The sequence below is a fragment of the Triticum urartu genome, chromosome 2A (assembly GCF_056163025.1).
Source record: "Triticum urartu cultivar PI428250 chromosome 2A, HENAU_Tu73, whole genome shotgun sequence".
Lineage (NCBI taxonomy): Eukaryota > Viridiplantae > Streptophyta > Magnoliopsida > Poales > Poaceae > Triticum > Triticum urartu.
The window spans coordinates 11,876,720-11,896,457 of record NC_141874.1 but is presented as its reverse complement, the minus strand read 5'-3'; the positions used below and the strand labels follow the sequence as shown (position 1 = coordinate 11,896,457).

Genomic DNA, 19,738 nt, shown 5'->3' with positions numbered 1-19,738 from the left:
CTGACATGATGGGTTTATTTGGATTTATTTGAATTTATTCTCATTGAATTTAATCTCCACAGTAGTTGTTCTCATTGAACATGTCTGAACTTCAGCAACCACATCACTCACTCAATCACCTGATCTTGGGCTCACCCTTATTCTTCTTACAAGTTGATGTCAGACTTGACACATAAATAAAATTTGACATCAATGAAATATATGCAGTCAATATACAGTCATTGGAGTAATTTTTGGTGTTGTACATTCAGCGAATATACAGTCAACTGGAGTACATTCAGAGTAATTTTCAGTGTTGTACAATCCGTTCTCTAGGGAGTAATAATGCCAAATTAGTTAATTGATCGTGTACTAACAGCAATTCATTTTGAAGATTTACACTGAATCTTGTGTACTGTAGAATTATACTGTCAAATTCAATTGACAGTAACTGAATTTTCAATAGTGTCAAATCACTCAAGCAGTAACTGAATTTTCACTAGTGTCAAATCACTAGTTTCAGAAATATTGGTGCTCACCTTCCATCTTGGCAGTACAAGAAAACTGAGCAGCCAACTGTTGCCGCTTTGCATGCATTGTTGGCAACTCGAGTAGCTTTACCAAAAAATTGAGCATGGCATCTACAGGTTACAAACAAATGAGCAAGATTCAGTTAGATAACCACTGATAGAAGCATGTGAGTGCAAAAAAATTGACAACTGAAATTCAGTTAGATAACAACAATCTGAATGGAGTACAACATTGATGTTATTTCAGGATTAATAAAGATGGAGCAGCAGCAATGTGAATGGAGTACTTGATGGACAACTGAAATTGACACAAAGCAAGATTCTCATATTTCATCTCACACAATCTATCCATCCATCCATCTCAGCCTTGTTTTGTTCAGTACAGGTTCAACCTCGAACGCCACCATGCAACTCTGTTATGTTTTCAGTAAAGATTGCTTTGTTTACCTCTGTTCTGTTTCTAGTAGACCAATCGAAGAAGATGAAGAAGAAAATTGCAAGAGATCAAAGGGAGCAGAAGGGGAAAAAGGAGACCTTTGAACTCCGGCGGGTTCCATGGGCCAGCGAGGCCGCTGCCTTAATCCGCCGACCGCCGGAAGCAACACGGCGAAGGCGTGGGGCGGGGGAGCTCCGGCGGTGAGGGCGGGGCGGCGTCTGGCGGTGTGGGCGAGGCGGCGTCCGGCGTGGAGGAGTCGAGCTCGAGCAACAAGGGAAATGGGGGATTTTTAGGGGTTGTGCAGGGGAGCGCGGAACGATGGTGTGGTGGCGCGGTGCGGTGGAGCTGCGGGGGAGCTGCGCGGTGGCGCGGTGTGGTGGAGCGGCGCGGCAGCGCGGCGCGGTGGCGCGGAGGAGCTGGGTGGCGCTGGAGTCGGCCGGTGTCGGAGGAAGATGGAGAGGGAGTGCGGGTTTGGTCGGGCAAACGTGAAGGGTTTTTTTTTGTAAAAATCCCACGAGGACAACTATTCCCGGACGGAGGGAGTACTGAATAGCAGCGTTCAAGGTAAATGCAGCTAATGATTGTGTGTACGTCAGCAACGCGTGGGTGGCACGGTGCTAGTGTTTGCATGACCAGCCGTGTGTGCCTTGCACGCTGCTTAGTTAGGACAAATCGGTGGCGTTTGCCATGCCCGAACGGTGCTAATTTTTGTTCATGCTTGTGGCATTTCTTTTTCAGTGGGTGTTGCTTAGTGTAAGTTGCCCAAATAAAAAAAATTATGATAGGCAAGATTTTGTACCTAATTTTGCCATGCAATATTTTGTAGCCGAGTATGACACCATTTGGGCTATGATTATCAAGTCTATCAATCTTCTATATCTAATTAGCTAGTCCCCACTAACTATTTCTCTTAAAATGCAAACATGAAACATCATCATAAAACATGCATGAGAAAAGTCTCATCTTCACTATCATATGTCTCTCAACATGCAAGCATGCCACTTCATCATGAAACATGCATGAAAAGAAAACCTCATCTCAACATGCAAACATATATGAGAATTTTCATTAGTTATGTTATTTATATTTAATAAACAATTTACAACTATAGTAATCAAACATAAAAAATTATATGTATTTTCAGTTTTAGCTTTTCATATTATTACTTCAAATCTTCATGTTTCATACAGCAAATCACATTTAAATATGTTGCAAAGTATTCACGTAACAACGTTTGGGGTATCATGTAGTTACCTGTATTACATAGTATTAATTATTAGTAGTAAAAATATTGCAGTAAATGCATAAGTTTCCACAGATCTTCTTCACCAGAGCCACTGTTCAGCGCCTATTGCTGGGAATCAATCCCTGATTCTCCATTACAACGACGTGTTGCTCCTGCTACAGGCTGCTGGGGGGCTTCACCTTTGTCCTGTCGTGGCTCGGCCTGACCAGGCTGTTAACTTCATACTGGTTGCCATAACATGCTCCGGGAGTACAATATTGTTGGTTGATTGAATGCAGCTTGTGCACTGCGTGGTCTCAACAGTAAGAAACTCGCATGAGGAATCACATGTAGGAACATGCTTTAGACTGTATTTATCCACCTAATCCGTCTTGTCCTTCCTAATTCTGTACGGACAAGCTAACATATGATGAGTTGGTCTGACGGATCCATCCAGCACGTACCTTCAACTGTATCAGTGTCCCTAGTTACCACCACACTAATTAACGAGTAGGCACATGTATGAGACTTATCTACCTAATGCCCATGATCCCTTCCAAATTTTGTATTGAGGAGCTCCCAAATGATGTGCTGGTCTGCAAGATGCAGGCACGCACAGCCACATGCCCCTAACTCAGTAGCACATGCGTGATTCCCTGCCGCCGTTGGTGTACTTGCTGGATGTATCTAGTTGGTACATGCGTGATTCCCTTTCTGCACTTAGCTATGGCCTGTGGCTGCTTCTGCATTGGAGTCAGTTGCTTACTCTGTACCTACCAGTGATCGAACTTGGAAGGTGCACGCCTGGTTTGTGCTCTTCCAGCTAAATGTAAGCTGAACATTTGCACTTTTTATTTGTGTTCTTGTTTTTTTTTTCATGGGTGGTTCTTTGGGGCGTAGGAGTCCTATATACTTAAGAGGTTGATCCCCACTATCCTATTTATCTGAACATGCACACATGCCACCTCATCAAAGGCCCACCACTATATGCATGAGAAATAGTTTTTCATTATTAGTTGATCTAATGCACACTTTTCACCTCACCACATAAGTCACCTCATCAAAGGTCCACTCAAAATGTGAAAAAAAAGTTTTCCGTTACATTATGCCACTTATACTCAAAATATTTTCTAACTACACAATATATAATATTTATTTTTAGCTTTGGTATATTATTAATTCAACAATGAAAGCTTCATGCAATGAAATCACTGAAAATATTGCAATCGATTCCCGCAGTACCGTGCGGGGTATTCTCTAGTTTCAGTAGAACTTGCTAGATTCCCACAAGAATGTTAAGTGTTCCCTAGATGCGAATAAGTGGGCTTAACTCTTGTATTGCACATTTTACAGGTTTGAGTGGGGTGCCCCACAATGGATGGATGGCCCATACGCTTTTGGAATGAGTGGGCGATCCAGATCTTGGTGTTCCTCAGCTTCTCGCTGCAGGTTGTCCTCCTCCTCTTGGCAGGGATCCGCCGGCATGAGGCCTTCCCCGTGTTGAGGCTCTTGCTCTGGCTGGCATACCAGCTGGCCGACTCCACTTCCATATACGCCCTCTGCCTCTTCTCCCTCACCAGCACTGCATCCCATGACAACGATCTGGTCGCCTTCTGGGCGCCGTTCCTCCTGCTGCACCTTGGCGGACCGGACAATATTACCACCTATGCCCTTGAGAACAACCAGCTCTAGAAGCGTCACCTGCTCACCGACTCACCGTCATCGTGGAGGTCCTCTACCAACATATTGCTGCAAGCGGGGGCTTGAGCTTGACCCTAGTGGCCACCATGCTGATGTTCGCCATCGGGGTGGTCAAGTACGCGGAGAGGACATGGGCACTGAAGCGCGGCAACATGGACAACATCCGGAGCTCCCTCAACAAATCCGGCGTAAAGGACGACCGCAACATCAACCCTAAAGGTGTCCACGGCAAGTTCGACGAGCAGGTTCTCCTAGAGGTTGCCCACTCCCTGTTCCACTTCTGCAAGCTTAGGCTCGTCGATTCTTCAGTTCATATGAATCGTCCTCGGTTCCGGGACTACAATTTTGGCTGGAACAATATGTGGAAGCTGATGGAGATGGAGCTATCCTTGCTGTACGACATACTGTACACCAAGGCGGCTGTCACACCCACACCTGGATTGGCTACATGGTCCGCTTCGCGTCACCGCCCGCCACGGCCGCAGCCTTCGTGTTATTTCAATTTCACTTGATGCTGACGAGTAGTGTAACTGTCCACAAAAGAGTTGATGTTGCCATCACCTATGCCCTGCTGGCTGGTGTCGGTGGAAAACGACACCTATGAGATCACAAGAATCCCTACTACGGTTGCGGGGCGCGGGGGTCGTGGAAAGAGCGGATCAAACAGGTAGCACACGGTTCGTTTATCCAGGTTCGGGCCGCGAGGATGACTAAAACCCTACTCCTGTTTTGGTGGACTGTATATCTGTGTTCTTGAGCTAGCTATGGGGCGTGAGGAGCTCCAAAAAGCCGAATCCTCTTCCTGGTCGCCTCGGGCCTCCTTTTATAGGAAAGGGGCTGCCACAGTGGCCCACAGGAGGTGAAAAGGGTACAGTAATGCGAGTTTATCCCTCGCATTACATGACAAGGCGCATTTAATGCGCCCTGCTTAGGTGTCCTTGCTTTATCAGGGACGGGGGAGAGCCCTGTCCCGTCCGTCGCCGCTCCCTCTTGCGTTGACACGCGCCCTGGTGGCGCAGTGGTGGGTCTCCACGAAGATCTGCACGCCGCCACTCAGGTGCCTGCCCAACTGGTTGGGTCGGCAGCTGCATGCGAACGGCGGTGGGGGTGCGACTGGTGCGGGCTTGATGGTGGCCCCACGGGTGTCCTTGGCAAGGGCCTTGCCGGGACCCCGACAAGGGTCTTGCCGTGGCGCTCGCTGTCCTCCCCGGCAAGGCTCTTGCCGGGGGCCTTGTGGTCCTCCTTGGCTGGGATCCCGCCAAGGGTCATTACCTTCTGAAGTGGGCATCTGGTCTTGGATGTCTTCACAAAGATCTGCATGCCACCACGGGGATGTCTCCCGAATCCTTGCCCCATGGGGGCAGTAGACTCAAGGGTGACCTCGCTCCGTAGGTGTGGGGCGTGCTGCCACGGCAAGGATCTTGCCGGGCTAGCTAAAGCTGCCCCCCCGGCAAGGATCTTGCCGGGGGGGTCTGCTTTGTCCCCTTTGCTCTTTGTGGTCTTGGTCTTGGCGTCGTTCTGCTCCTCTTCAGCTTTGGCCTTACCTTGGTTTACCTCCCTTGCCGTGCTTGGTGTGGCGGCACCTGTGGCTCAGACTGCCCGTGCACAATCATAGGGGTACAAAAAGTGTACCCCCCCTTTTTGTACACCGACAGGAGCCCCCGGGCTTGGGCCACACATAAGCGCCATGCGTTGTTGGGCTAGGCTCAAGAACGGTGCGCGGGCAGGCGGGGCGGTTTTTACTGCGGTAAGTTCCTTCACGCGCTGCGCTTCCCATGCGTGGCGCGGCGTGGGGAGGCGTGCGTGACGTGGGCGGCATGCGTGGGGCTGAGCTCTGCACGCATGCGTCACGTCGTAGTAAAGGGGGCGGTCCGTGCCTTCCCCATAATCGGAGGAACGCGTGGAGGCGCGGCCCATTTACTGAACGGGGCCGGGGCGTGGTCTTCAAGGCGCCCATCCCCCATGATCATGAGATGGGGAGAGGTCGCCTCACCCGTCGCCTCGGCTTTGCACGCCTGCCTCGCGGCTCGCATGCGCTTGGGGTGGCGATCGGTGGAGGCAGGAAACCGGGCCGCCGTGGGCTGGGGCAGCGGGTCGGTCCCAGTTCCCAGCGCCCCCTGCGTCCTGATTGGCGGAGTGGGGCGGTCGAGCCCCCACCCCGTTCCTTTATAAGGAGCGGGAGGGGGAGGATGGCACCCCGCATTCTTTCATCTCCTCCCTTCTTCAGCTTCTACTCCCCCCTTCCATCTGCCATGGAGAGAGGGAATCCTGGTCCTTCAACGGTGGCGACGAGGGTCGCTGCTCGACAACGCGTCCCTCCTTCTCCCGCACCTGCGGTGGCAGAGCCAGCCGCAAGGGGAAGGGGGAGGGGGCGAGGCCGTGGGCGAGGCCGAGGCGCTCGGGGAAGAGGAGGACGGGGCGGCGCGCCGGCCTCGCCTCCGCCAGCGGTTCCTCCTCCCATGGAGGGCCATGTTGGGGACGACCCTTGCGAGTTCTTCGTCAGGCTGCGCCTGCCGCCTCGCCGTCGCCTTCGTCTCCCGACTCCATTTGCGCGGGAGATGGAGTTGGATCCGCCGGAGTCGCTGCGGCTGCACATGAGGGGCTGTGGGATCAGCGGCACACGGGTTCGTGTCGATTTCCCAGCCCCTCACGTGATGTATCTTCGTCGAGGATGGAAGACGCTCGCTCACATCCACCGCCTGACGGAGGGGCTCACCCTCCATTTCAGGCTGATGGAGGGCGGCCTCCTCTCCGTCAAGGTCTTCGGGCTTTTCGGGACCCGCGCAAGGTGCTGCGTGGAGAGTTCTTCTGATAGCGAAGACTCCTCCTCGGGCGGGAGTGAAGAGGAGGACAGCGGCAGCGACGACGAGGGCAGTAGGCGGCAGGATGATGGGTCCGACTAGGTGTCGGGTGCCGCTCCGTGCGGCACCGGCGACCCCATCATCCGTGTCGCCGGCCCCTTGAACTTCTCGGGGTCGTCTCCTTGGACGGCTGGCGTTGGGAGGCTGCGGAAGAGGAAGAGGGCGGGCGGCAAGGCCGTCAAGTCAGAGTACGCGGGCACCGACGCCTTCGACGCGTGGTGACGTCCTGCCGCCTCGTCTTCGAGCTCTGCTTCCAGCGCTGCCATCACCATCCAGCATTCGGACGGCCATCGGGATGTTTTCTTGGTGTCTTCTCCCACCCGTAGCTCGCCTAGGCACCTCTTTTGCCCTTTTCGCCTCCTTGACCTGCCTCCTGAAGAGTGGGACAATGAAGGGATTACGGGCATCTTATCTCTTTTTAGTTTGTAAGCCTTCGGGCCTTAGCTGAATTTAAAACTTGTAATCCCACCATTCATGTTTTTCATTTCCTATGGACTGTACCTGAATGGAATGTTTTTAATGAAAAAGGGATGTTTGCCGGGCCATTTGTTTGTGGGTAGAACCCACGACAAGGAGTAAATCCTTGATATCTCTAAGATAAACATTTTCCCGCCCCGCAACAGGCCTTGCCGTCTCTCCACCTCACTCGACCTTTCTCACGCCTTTGGCGGAGGCAGGGATGAGGCGGGTTCAGGCTCCTCGTTTCATCCTTTTGCTGTCGCGAGTACGATCAAACCTGGCCCCAGGAACGAGTCCTAGGGCCTAGAGTTAGAGGAGCACGGTAGCTTTTAGGAAAAACGAGGTTTCACATACCTCAGTCCATAAGGGAATGCATGATAAGGGATGAAGAACTTATCTGAAGCTGTAGCCCCCGGTAAGTTTGGTTTGCCGAGGGTGAATCTTTGCTCTTGCAGCCCCCGGTAGTACTGGCTTGCCGGGGGCTAGATGCTGGTCCGTCCTCCTTCTCTTTTTCGTCCTTAAGTGGTCCGGCAAGGATATGTGTGAGTCCTGCGAGCCAAAGAAGACGAAAGAACGGCAAAGGGACGCACACTCGACCTCTAAGCTAGGGGTTAGTCGACGCTAAGCACTATCAACCCTAACCAAGGAGGAGACTTGACCTAGCATGCATGCTATAACTTAGGGCACCAGCGCTTCATTTATTTATGCTCAGGGTCTGCGCCTGGCTTTGTACAAAGGGTTACATGCATCATCGGCAATGCTTGTACAAAAGGTGGCTTGCCGGGGGGGCCGGCAAGCCGCACCTTACGGGTAAAACTTGCGAAGATGCTCAATGTTCCAGAAGTTACTCACCGGAACGGCATCTTCGGTCTCCAGGCGGACTGCGCCTGGCCTGGTGACTCGTATTACCCGATAAGGGCCTTCCCACTTTGGCGTCAACTTGTTGGAATTCTTGGCCGATTGAACGCGCCGAAGGACAAGGTCGCCTTCCTCAAGGCTTCGGGCATGAACCTTGCGGCTATGGTAGCGGCGCAAGGCTTGCTGGTAGCGTGCTGCTCTCACAGCCGCCCGAAGACGATCTTTCTCAAGGAGCAGTGCGTCATCTTGTCGCAGCTGCTCTTGCTCAAGCTCATCATAAGCGAGCACTCGAGGTGACCCGTATATGAGTTCCGTGGGGATAACTGCTTCTGCCCCGTATACCAGGGCAAAGGGTGTCTGGCCGGTGGCTTGATTTGGTGTCGTCCTGATTGACCAAAGAACCATCGGCAACTCATCAATCCAGCGCCTTCCGCTCTTGTGCAGCCTGTCAAAGGTCTTGGTCCTTAAGCCTCGCAGCACTTCAGCATTTGCCCTCTCAGCTTGACCATTGCTTCGCGGGTGAGCAACGGAAGCGAAACAGACTTTGCTGCCGAGGTCTTGAGTATATTGCATGAAGGTGCGGCTTGTGAACTGTGTGCCGTTGTCGGTGATGACCCTGTTGGGTACACTGAAACGGCACATTAGTCCCTTGAAGAACTTGACGGCTGACTGAGCTGTGACCTTCCTCACTGCTTCCACCTGTGGCCACTTTGTGAACTTGTCGATTGCAACGTACAAGTACTCAAAGCCCCCGACAGCACGGGGGAAAGGGCCCAGTATGTCGAGCCCCCAGACCGAGAAGGGCCAGGAGAGAGGAATGGTTTGGAGGGCTTGAGCTGGTTGATGAAGCTTCTTCGAATTGAACTGACACGCTTCACACCTGGTGACTAGTGTCGTTGCATCCTGGAGGGCGGTGGGCCAGAAGAAACCTTGCCGGAATGCCTTGCCGGCAAGGGCCCTTGACCCGATGTGAGATCCACATATGCCTCCGTGTATCTCCGCCAACAGCTGCAGTCCTTCCTCTCGAGGGATACACTTCAATTTCACACCGTTCGGCCTCTTCCTGTACAGGACGTCATCGACAAACTGGTACATGGTAGAGCGACGGGCTACTTTTTCTGCTTCTTCCTGCTCTTCAGGAAGTTCCCCTGTCTGGAGGAATCGGACGGTATGCTGTGCCCATGCCGGAGCCTGGGGCTCGACGGTGAGGACTAAAGGCATTTCCTCCGCTATTGGGGCGGCTGTCTCGACGGCAAGAGCTTGACGCTCCGCCGGAGTTAGCCGTCCCATGGCGGGCTCAGTGTCCCCGGCAACATCCTTGCCGTCGGATTAGGGGAGCTCGGCGGGAAAGTACTTGCCGGGCCCTGATTTCCTTCTCTTGTTCTGCCCTGTTGATGGATCAACGGATGGCTGAGTTAGCTAAAGCACAAAGGTACCTGGTTCCACAGGTAGCTTGAGGGCAGCGCGTTTTGACAGGTAATCGGCGATATCGTTCTCCGCTCGAGGAACATATTCAGCCTGTATGCCGTCGAAACGCTCTTCCAGCTTTCTCACTTCATCGACGTAGGCCTTCATCAACGGGCTCTGGTAATCCTTGTTGACTAGCTTGACGACAAGCTGCGAGTCGCCCCTGACAATAAGCTTTTTGATTCCGAGGTTCGCCGCGATCCTAAGACCGGCAAGCAGCCCTTCGTACTCTGCCGTATTGTTTGTTGACACCTCCCTGGGGAAGTGCATCTGGATCACGTACTTAAGGTGCTCTCCGGTGGGGGCGACGAGCAGTACGCCAGCCCTGGCACCTTGTAGGGAGAAAGCCCCATCAAAGTACATAATCCAATTGCAACTTGCCTCCTTGCCGGGGAGAGCAGTTTCTTGGGCTTCTTCGTCAGGTGTTGCGGTCCACTCTGCGATGAACTCCGCCAGGACTCGGCTCTGGATCGTCGAAGTACTTTCAAACTTGAGGCCAAACCTGGACAGCTCCAGTGCCCATTCCACAATTCTCCCCGTCGCATCTGGATTGTGCAATATCCGTTGTAGAGGGAGGCGAGTGACGACAGTGATCTCGTGTGCCTGGAAGTAGTGACACAGCTTCCTCGAGGCCATGAGGAGGCCGAAGAGCAGTTTCTGCATGCCGGAGTACCTTGATCTAGCTCCCTGTAGGAGGGAGCTAACAAAGTAGACCGGGTGCTGCATCATTTTCTTCTTCGGTGGCACCTCGACTGGCTGTGTCGTCTCCGCATTGGTGGCGCCGGGCTCTGTCGCTGCCATTAACTCGTCGTCAACCTCTCTCTGCTCTCTCTGCGCTACTAGTGCGGCGCTGACCACCTGGTTCGTTGCCGCTAGGTATAGCAGCAACGGCTCCTAGGGCCTAGGCGCGACTAGTGTTGGCGCGGAGGAGAGGTACTTCTTCAAATCTTGCAATGCTAGTTCGGCTTCTGGCGTCCACTCCATCGGGCCTGCCTTTTTCAGGATCTTGAAAAAGGGAAGGGCGTGCTCGGCAGACTTGGAAATGAACCTGCCCATGGTGGCGACGCAACCAGCAAGCCGACGCACATCCTTGATTCTCTTGGGTGCTTCAATCTGCTCTATAGCTCTGATCTTGTCCGGATTGGCCTCTATCCCACGCTGTGACACAAAGAACCCGAGAAGTTTGCCGGACGGGACGCCGAAGACGCACTTCTCAGGGTTCAGCTTGAGGTTGATCTTGCGCAGGTTTACAAATGTCTCTTGCAAATCTGGTATGAGGGTTGCCCTGTCTTTGGTTTTGACCACTATGTCATCCATATAAGCTTCCATATTTCTATGGAGCTGGGGTTCAAAACCAATCTGGACCGCCCGCACAAATGTCGAACCAGCACTCTTCAACCCGAAAGGCATCCGCATGAAACAATACGTACCACATGGGGTGATGAATGCTGTTTTCTCTTCGTCTTCTCTTGTCATGAAGATCTGGTGGTAGCCGGAGTAGGCATCGAGGAATGACAACAGATCACACCCAGCTGTGGAGTCAACAATCTGGTCGATGCGCGGCAATGGGAAGGGGTCTTTAGGACAAGTCTTATTGATATCTGTGTAATCAATACACAGCCTCCACTTCCCATTTGCCTTGCGCACCACGACCGGATTGGCCAACCACGTTGGATGGAGCACTCCTGTTACCAAACCCGCTGCCTCCAGTTTCCGGATCTCTTCCATGATGAACTCTTGTCGTTCCAAAGCTTGCTTCCTGACCTTCTGCTTGACGGGCCGCGCATGAGGACAGACAGCAAGGTGGTGCTCAATCACCTCCCTGGGAACGCTGGGGATGTCGGAAGCTTGCCATGCAAACACATCGACATTCGCCCGCAGGAAGGTGACGAGCGCGTCTTCCCATTTGTCGTCAAGGGTGGAGCTTATGGTAAAAGCTCCTCCCGTGCTGTCCTCATTGATGGAAACCTTCTTGGTTCCCGGCAGCGTGGCCCTGGACTTCTTGTTTCCGCCGGTGGAACTCTCTGGCACGTCCTCGATGGCAGCGCTACACTCCGAAGAGGTGCGCTTGCCGGAGTGGGTGTCCAAGGTCTCACCGGCCTTCTACTTCTTCTTCCCTCCAGGGGTCCCATCGGCTGGAGCAAGTGCCCTAGCAGCGGCAGCTGCTGCAACTGCTTGTTGGTATAGTTGGTCAGCGCAAATCAGCGCATCTTTCTTGTCGGAGGGGATGGTGATGATCGTCACAGGCCCTGGCATCTTCAGGGTGTTGTATGCGTAGTGTGATGCCGCCATGAACTTGGCCAGCGCTGGGCGGCCAAGGATCCCGTTTTAGGGCAAGGGGATCTTGGCAACATCAAACATGATCCTCTCCGTCCTGAAGTTCAGGTCGCTTCCAAAAGTTACGGGCAGCGTGACCTTTCCCTTGGGTTGGCTTCTTCCCGGGTTGACCCCTTGAAACGTGCCCGTCTCTTCGAGGTCTCCATCAGGAATCTGCAGGTTCTCGATCACGGCAGGCGAGATCAAGTTCAGACCGGCCCCGCCATCGACTAGCATCTTTGTCACCTTGAGGTTGCGTATCGTTGGTGAAACCAACAATGGCAAGCACCCGACCACAGTAGTGCGATCAGGGTGATCCTCAGTGTCAAAAATGATAGGTGTGCTGGACCACTTCAGCGGCCTTTGGGCATCAAACGACGGCTCTGCCGCTGTAATCTCTCACGCCCACTGTTTAAGCCGGGGATGAGAGGTGTGCAGCGAGGCCCGCCGTCGACGCACATGGCCTCTGTAGCTTTCTGAAACTCTTGGTCACCGGACTCGTCGTCCTCTTCCTGATCGTCGTCTTCTGGCTTTCTATCACGACCCCGAGCGGGCCTTTCCTGTTGTCTATCCTTGCCGCGACGGCCCGCCTGGCCGTCACGCTTCTTGCCGGATCCCTCAGCACCGTCTTGGCCCTTCTCCTTGTCCCGCCTCTCATATTCAGCCCTCTGCTTCTCAGCGAGGAGCTCAACCTGTCGGTAGTCTTGGAGGGAATGGCCTTTGGTGCGATGGATCTTGCAGTACCGCTTATCGAAGTTGCCTGGCTTCTCGGCAGCCGCCAAGGCCCGGCAGGCGACACATCCGGCAAGTTCCTTGCCGGGGTCATCGCCCTTGGTTTTCTTGGTGGAGCCGGTGTCATCAGACCCCTCGACGGCAAGCATGGCTTTTCCTTTGCGCTTCCTATTGCGGCGCCGGCCTTTCTTCGCCGGGGCGGCGGTATCCTCATCTGAGGAGTCGGTTTCCACGCCGGGGTACTTCCTTCCCTCTTCAGCCTGGGCACATCTGTCAGCGAGAACATAGAGTTCGGCTACATCTTTCACCTTGTTCATCGCCAGCTCTTCGCGCATCTTGCGGTTACACACGTTCTGATGGAACGCGCTGATGATGGCGGCAGGGTGAATATCAGGGATATTGTACTATATCCGGCTGAACCTCTGTATGTACTTGCGGAGACTCTCGCCTCCCTTCTAGGGAATGACGTGCAGATCACTTGCTTGGCCATGAGCTTGGTGACCGCTAGTGAAGGCGCCCACGAACTCATGGCACAAATCCGACCAGGAGGAAATGGAGTCTACCGGCAAGTGCATCAACCATGACATGGCGTTGGGTTTAAGGGCCAGCGGAAAGTAATTCGCAAGCACCTTATCGTCGCGGGCTCCGGCAGCCTGCATCGCGATGGTGTAGATGCTGAGGAACTCGGACGGGTGGGTATTGCCGCCGTACTTTTCGCCCACGTCAGGTTTAAAAGTGCGGTGAGTGGGCCACTGGAACTGCCGCAGCTCACGGGTAAAAGTCAGACAGCCTACCTCGTAAGGTAGGCCTCCAGGACTCTCCGGTCTCGGGTGGTCCACAGCAGGCCCCGCTCGCCTGTCTGATTGGTGGCGTGCTCCGCGCCGGCACTCGATAGTGGTTCGAGCGTCTTCATGCTCTCGTTCCCAAAGGACTTGGCGCTGGTCATAGTGGGTCCGCGGGTCGGACGACGCTATAGAGATTTCGTCGCCCGTGACCAAGGTTGGAAAAAGCGGTAGGCGTAAGCGACGTGGTTGGCCTTCGCCTAGTGCCTAGGCGGTGCTTAAGCGCCCTAGGCGCAGCCTAGGCGGTAATATAGATTCTACTAGTAGGGTGTATTTTTGGTTATTATATGTGTACTGATGTTAATTTAGGGTAGATAAATAAGTTAACTACCAGCTACTACCATTTGAATATGTGATGTTTGTCATTTCAGTGCAATATGGCATGATTTCTCGCTTGGGTAAACAATTTGTTGCATGCACTGCCTAGACTACCATTTATGCCCTAGGCGAGGCGTTTGGCCGTTGCCTAGCGCCGAGGCGTGCCTAAGCGCCTCCTAGGCACTGCATTTTGCAACAGAGCTCGTGACGCCATGATGGGCTGGCGTCCGAGGCGCTGGGCGAGGAGGGGGCGAGTGCACCGTGGTCGCGGCGCCGCCAGCTCTCCTGCCACTGGTGCGTGGGACTCCGTCGGAGCGTCGACCCGGGGGCTCCACCGGGCTCGGTTCGTCTTTGTTGGCCACCGCAACAAGGCTTCGAATGGTGGCTCTCCATTCGTCGAGTTTCCCCGTAGTGGGAGGGAAATCGAGGAGAACCTGCGCGCGCCAGGGCTTCTGCTGGCGTTGGTGGCAGCGAAACCTGCACGGATCGCGACGCGCTTTGACTTCTGACCATGTCAGAAGGAGCTCTATCACGACCCCGCGGTCGCGCGCCATCTTCGCCAGCGCCTCGGCGAGCGGGCAGGTCTTCTACATCCTGGGAGGGGCGCTCGGGGCTCTTCCCGCGGCGACGCCCGGGGTCTTCAGTGTGATTATGCCGTTCGTCGCGCGCCGCTTGAGAGGAGCGCGCCGTCGGCGCCGGCGTGCGAGTCTGGGAAGCCCTCGCGTCGCCTTCGGGTGGGGTGGCAGCGATCTTGGAAGGCCCCGCGCCACCTGCGGAGGGCCTGGCTCCGTCTTTGGATTTGCCGGCGTGCATCCCGTTGCCAAGCGCACGAACATCGCCGCCTCCCAAACTCCGGCTGCTGGGACGGTGTTGGTGTTCACGAACGACGCCCCGGGTCCTTTCCGCGACCGGTCCGCTGCTCGCCCACGTCGGGACGGGATGTCCGGCTTCCGAGGGCCAACCGCCACCGTCGTCTTTTTCTTGGGTGCCATGACGATGAAGGAGCGTCGAGCTAACCGCTAGAGCCGATTCTCACAACTGTGCCGCCCCCTGCCTGGCGCGCCAAAGATGTCGGTGGGAAACGACACCTATGGGATCACAAGAATCCCTACTACGGTTGCGGGGCGCGGGGGTCGTGAGAAGAGCAGATCAAACAGGTAGCACACGGTTCGTTTATCCAGGTTCGGGCCGCGAGGATGTGTAAAACCCTACTCCTGCTTTGGTGGACTATATATCTGTGTTCTTGAGCTAGCTATGGGGCGTGAGGAGCTCCCAAAAGCCGAATCCTCCTCCTGGTCGCCTCGGGCCTCCTTTTATAGGAAAGGGGCTGCCACAGTGGCACAAAGGAGGTGGAAAGGGTACAGTAATGCGAGTTTATCCCTCGCATTACATGACAAGGCGCATTTAATGTGCCCTGCTTAGGTGTCCTTACTTTATCGGGGACGGGGGAGAGCCCTGTCCCGTCCGTCGCCGCTCCCTCTTGCGTTGACACGCGCCCTGGCCAGCGGTGCTTGTGGTGCCATGTAGGCAGGCAAGCAGCTGAGGTGGCGCAGTGGTGGGTCTCCATGAAGATCTGCACGCCGCCACGCAAGTGCCTGCCCAACTGGTTGGGTCGGCAGCTGCATGCGAACGGCGGTGGGGGTGCGACTGGTGCGGGCCTGATGGTGGCCCCACGGGTGTCCTTGGCAAGGGCCTTGCCGGGACCCCGACAAGGGTCTTGCCGTGGCGCTCGCTGTCCTCCCCGGCAAGGCTCTTGCCGGGGGCCTTGTGGTCCTCCTTGGCTGGGATCCCGCGAAGGGTCATTATCTTCCGAATTGGGCATCTGGTCTTGGATGTCTTCACAAAGATCTGCATGCCACCACGGGGATGTCTCCCGAATCCTTGCCCCATGGGGGCAGTAGACTCAAGGGTGACCTCGCTCCGTAGGTGTGGGGCGTGCTGCCACGGCAAGGATCTTGCCGGGCTAGCTAAAGCTGCCCCCCGACAAGGATCTTGCCGGGGGGGTCTGCTTTGTCCCCTTTGCTCTTTGTGGTCTTGGTCTTGGCGTCGTTCTGCTCCTCTTCAGCTTCGGCCTTACCTTGGTTTACCTCCCTTGCCGTGCTTGATGTGGCGGCGCCTATGGCTCAGACTGCCCGTGCACAATCATAGGGGTACAAAAAGTGTACCACCTTTTTGTACACCGACAGCTGGCGCATTTTTCATGGAGGCAATGGCGCTACTGGCCGCCATCGGGTCAACTTGGACGCTTGCTTTCTTGAGCAATCTGCCCATGCGGTGTAGCTCGATCCGGCACGCGCTCGTGTGCTCTGGGAGATGGCATCGGCTTCGTCGTCTCCTCCTGTCCCTAGGCCGACTTGACATAAGGAGGAGGAGATGTTCTGGCACCATTGGGCAGTACAACCTGTTCCACCTGTGTACCCGCGATAGTGGTGGTCATCTAGTCGAAACATTGGCGGGGATGTTGTGGATGGAGGAGAGGTGGAGCAATTTCCATTACTCGAGGAGCCTTCTGCTCCCGAAGGATCTCAAGGAGTTTATGTTCCGCCGATACCATGAGCTGACGTCAGACAATGGCAACATTAACGCGCTGGGCCTGCTCAGATAAAAGTGGGGAGATCTTGCAATGAAGAAGCACAAATCATTAGACAAGATCTGGGGCAGCGTCGGAAGGGTCGAGCTCCAGGAGGACATCCTTATCTGGCACATCGCCACCAACGTGTACCTTGCCAACAGAGTCATGGACAGAGATGGGGATTACACTGCCGTGAGAAATATTGAGGTGTTGTCCAATTACATGATGTTCCTCCTTGTCAAACGACCTTACTTGCTACCAGGCCTTGTGCTCCACAGGATGTTCAGCACATCCTGTGTCAACCTGGAGGAGATATGGAACGAGAAATCCAGAGTTTCTGCTGGCCCCGGGAGCTTCTTGAAGAAATTGTTCCAACTCCATGACGATCCAGTTATGTCTTCCATCGACAGGGTCTCGCAAAGGAACCAGCTTGGCAAGATCCTTCAAGAATTAATAAGAAAGAAGCATGAGGAGGCCGCTCAGAATTTAGAAGATACAAACGTGGAGGATTCCTTCTCCCCTAGCTTTCATCGTGTCGCACACGAAACCAACATTGCGTATAAGTTGCTGATGATGATATGGTGTATGACAGTATGATTGAAGCTTAATTATCTTCTAATGGAAAGAGTTCAATTTACTCCCTCTAATAGCACTTTGCTACCCTCTAAACATTTTTTTAAGTGATGCCGCCAAGAAGCTCATTGGTTGCGCAAGCAGGTAGAAAAACAAAATATGGAATGATGTTAATTTTTTTGCAGGGAATGGATTGACGTTGTTAGTCTAAATGGGAAAAAATCGGGAGGTAAAATGTACTAGGAGAGAAGATTAACCTAATTGATTGAAGTTTTGGCTCTCAAGATGACAAGGAAGGAACCTAACTGATAGTCCAGTAGCAACACAGATGATTGATCTAATGAATGAATACTAGTCCCACCTCCACCGGAATCTTATCCTTGGCTTCCAGTAAGTGTTGTTGCATTTTTCCTACGAATTAAAATATGCAAATATAACTTTCCATGCACTTTTGCAAGGTCTAATCTATGAAACCCCTGTGCGCTCAGGGACAACTATTTTGAAACGGAGGGAGTGCCTATTTTGATAGCAAAGCAACTGATAGCCGATGTTGTTTTGCCAAAGTGGTCAAATGTTGTGCCTTTTATTCATTGCAACCAGGGAGCGCATGCATCCGAGGAAGCAGCTCAGCACCGCCGCTCATCGTTTCTCTCGCTTTATGTAGAACACCTCTGCCATATGAAAGAAGGCACAAGGATGACCATGTTATTAGATTCACTCTGCAAATGTGTTTTGTCCTCAGAAATATCTTCAGCTTCTGTAAGGACATCTCATCAGTTCGGCACCGAACCTTTGTTTTTACCAGGTTTGCGGCTTCTAATGCAGAATAAGTCGGAGCACAAAGCACCCATTGACATTCTGGCTACCCCGATAATTTCTTGAACAAAATTGTGAAGTGTGTCTGCATAGGGTTTTCGTTGCCAAATGAATGCTGCAACCAAAACTATAAACACGTCCAGAAATAGATGCAGCACTACCAGAATTTAAGTAGTTGCCAATGACCTCATCTATGCCGATGGCCCCTGTCGGCATAGATAGACATATGCCGACGGCCTAGGGCAGCCCGTAGGCGTAGAAAAGCCGTCGGCATATGACGATCTATGCCGATACGATCGTCGGCATTGCACGGGGCCACCTACCCGGTTAGCGGCGACCGTTTGACGGCTTCGGAGCTACGCCGACGGGGGCTAACGGCGGCCATCGACATATCTATGCCGACGGCAAAGCGTCGGCATAGATTTGCTGACATCATCGATCCGCGTCGTCTCCACATCATCGATCCGAGAGAGAGGGCCCTTGCTGTGGCAGAGTATGCCGACGGGATAGGCCTGGCCCATGCCCTCTGCCACGTCATGAATCTACGTGCAATGCCACGTCATCGATCCATGGCATGGTAACTCCGTGTGCGCAGCTATGCCGACAACCAATTTTATTTTTTTTAATTTTGTTTTTATTTTTTATTTATATTATTTTTTTCTTTTTTTTCACAACATAAATGTGCCTTATCTAAACAAAAAACATAACCCGATGGTATATCGATTGCCCCACTCACGGACGTCGGTGCCGCCGTGTCACCGAGGGGGGAATTGGTCGACACGGAGGGAATCTGGTTAGAGGGGGGAATCGGGGTGGCCTTCGGGGTGTAGCTATGCCACGGAAACATCGCACGGGTCCTAATGCATATGTGAAAGTGTTGTGGCATGCGTAGACGCTTGTCTTGGGGCTCCGTGGTGTGGCCCCCTCCACGGACGGCAGTGCCGCCGTCACTTGGAGGGGGGAATTGTGCGGGTGCGGTAGAACAGGAGGGAATCTAGTGGTGGATTGGGGCCAAACCGTGTTCGGGGATGTTGCTATGGGCTGACCTATCGCAACCAGGTGAAAATGTCCACCGGTCAAAGCCCGTCCGGCGAAAGCTAAAGGGCTAGATCTCCGGGTCAACTTGGATTTGGGGTGGCCTTCAGGGTGTAGCTATGCCACCGAAACATCGCACGAGTCCTGATGCATGTGTGAAAGTGTTGTCGCATGCGTAGACGCCCGTCTTGGGCTCCGTGGTGTGGCCCCCCTCCACGGATGGCAGTGCCGCCGTCACTTGGAGGGGGGGATCATGCGGGTGCGGTAGAACCGGAGGGAATCTAGTGGTGGGTTGGGTCGAGACCGCATTCGGGGATGTTGCTATGGGCTGACCTATCGCAACCAGGTGAAAAGGTCCACCGGTCAAAACCCGTCCGGCGAATTCAAAGGGCTAGATCTCCGGGTCAACTAGGATATGGGGTGGCTTTCGGGGTGTAGCTATGCCACCGAAACATCGCACGGGTCCCGATGCATGTGTGAAAGTGATGTGGCATGCGTAGACGCCCGTCTTGGGGCTCCGTGGTGTGGCCCCCCTCCACGGACGGCAGTGCTGCCGTCACTTGTCACTTGGAGGGGGAATCGTCCGGGTGCGGTAAAACCGGAGGGAATCTAGTGTGGGTTGGGTCCAGACCATGTTCGGGGATGTTTCTATGGGCTGACCTATCGCAACCAGGTTAAAATGTCCACCGGTCAAAGCCCGTTCGGTGAAAGTCAAAGGGCTAGATCTCCGGGTCAACTGGGATTCGGGGTGGCCTTCGGGGTGTAGCTATGCCACCGAAACATCGCACGGGTCTTGATGCATGTGTGAAAGTTATGTGGCATGCGTAGACACCCATCTTGCGGCTCCGTGGTGTGCCCCCCCTCCACGGACGGAAGTGTCACCGTCACATGGAGGGGAGAATCATGCGGGTGCGGTAGAACCTGAGGGAATCTAGTGGTAGGTTGGGTCCAGACCGTGTTCTGGGATGTTGCTATGGGCTGACCTATCACGACCAGGTTAAAAGGTCCACCAGTAAAA

At 53.9% G+C, this 19,738-nt stretch overlaps 1 pseudogene; it reads left to right on the top strand.

The window, feature by feature from the left end:
- The first annotated feature begins 3,544 nt into the window (after positions 1-3,544).
- On the top strand, positions 3,545-16,893 carry LOC147982868 (uncharacterized; annotated as a pseudogene).
- Positions 16,894-19,738: the final 2,845 nt, after the last annotated feature.